This window comes from Clupea harengus, chromosome 26, assembly GCF_900700415.2.
Source record: "Clupea harengus chromosome 26, Ch_v2.0.2, whole genome shotgun sequence".
Lineage (NCBI taxonomy): Eukaryota > Metazoa > Chordata > Actinopteri > Clupeiformes > Clupeidae > Clupea > Clupea harengus.
The window spans coordinates 74439-76070 of NC_045177.1; positions in this window are offsets into that span (position 1 = coordinate 74439).

Genomic DNA, 1632 nt, shown 5'->3' on the forward strand with positions numbered 1-1632 from the left:
CATCACACGATAGCATCAGCGCTACCACACATCACACGATAGCATCAGTGCTATCACACATCACACGATAGCGTTAGCATCAGTGCTACCACACATCACACGATAGCATCAGCGCTACCACACATCACACGATAGCATCAGCGCTACCACACATCACACGATAGCATCAGCGCTAATCACACGATAGCATCAGCGCTACCACACATCACACGATAGCATCAGCGCTACCACACATCACACGATAGCATCAGTGCTAATCACACGATAGCATCAGTGCTAATCACACGATAGCATCAGTGCTAATCACACATCACACGATAGCATCAGCGCTAATCACACATCACACGATAGCATCAGCGCTACCACACATCACACATCACACAATAGCATCAGCATCAGCGCTACCACACATCACACGATAGCATCAGCACTAATCACACATCACACATCACACGATAGCATCAGTGCTACCACACATCACACGATAGCATCAGCGCTACCACACATCACACGATAGCATCAGCGCTACCACACATCACACGATAGCATCAGCGCTAATCACACGATAGCATCAGCGCTACCACACATCACACGATAGCATCAGTGCTCATCACACATCACACGATAGCGTTAGCACATGATAGCGTAAGCTAATCCATGACAGACTTGCTTGTTGCTCTGCTCATTGCCCACCAATGAACTTAGGGCCCAACATGCGGTGGTATGTGAGACTAAAAGCATTTGGTGTATAAGATTTTACATGCAGAGGTATGTATGCGTGTAAATGCATTGGTGTATAAGATTTTAAATGCAGAGGTATGTATGCGTGTCAATGCATTGGTGTATAAGATTTTACATGCAGAGGTATGTATGCGTGTAAATGCATTGGTGTATAAGATTTGACATGCAGAGGTATGTATGCGTGTAAATGCATTGGTGTATACGATTTGACATGCAGAGGTATGTATGCGTGTTAATGCATTGGTGCATAAGATTTTAAATGCAGAGTTTGTATGCGTGTCAATTTAGTGGTATATAAAAGTGTAAGATAAGAGTGTGTGTGTGTGTGTGTGTGTGTGTGTGTGTGTGTGTGTGTATAAGAACAGTAATATGATGCAGTGTGTGTGTGTGTGTATAAGAACAGTAATATGATGCAGTGTGTGTGTGTGTGTGTGTGTATAAGAACAGTAATATGATGCAGTGTGTATAAGAACAGTGATATGATGCAGTGTGTGTGTATGTGTGTGTATGCATGCTATTGTGCTCATGGTATTAAAGCTGACATGAACTAATCATACCTGTGTGTTCTGTGTGTGTGTGTGTGTGTGTGTGTGTGTGTGTGTGTGTGTGTGTGTGTGTGTGTATTAAAGCTGACATGAACTAATCATACCTGTGTGTTCTGTGTGTGTGTGTGTGTGTGTGTGTGTGTGTGTGTGTGTGTGTGTTTGAACTAATCATACCTGTGTGTTCTGTGCGCTGTTCTTTGCATGTATGAAGGTGTGTGTGTAATAGAGTTTAAAAGAGAGAGTGTGTGTGAGAGTGAGTTTAAAAGTGAGAGTGTGTGTGAATGTAGCCTGGTTGAGAACAGTGTGTGTATGTCTTGTGTGTGGGAGAGAGAGAGAGAGAGTTTTA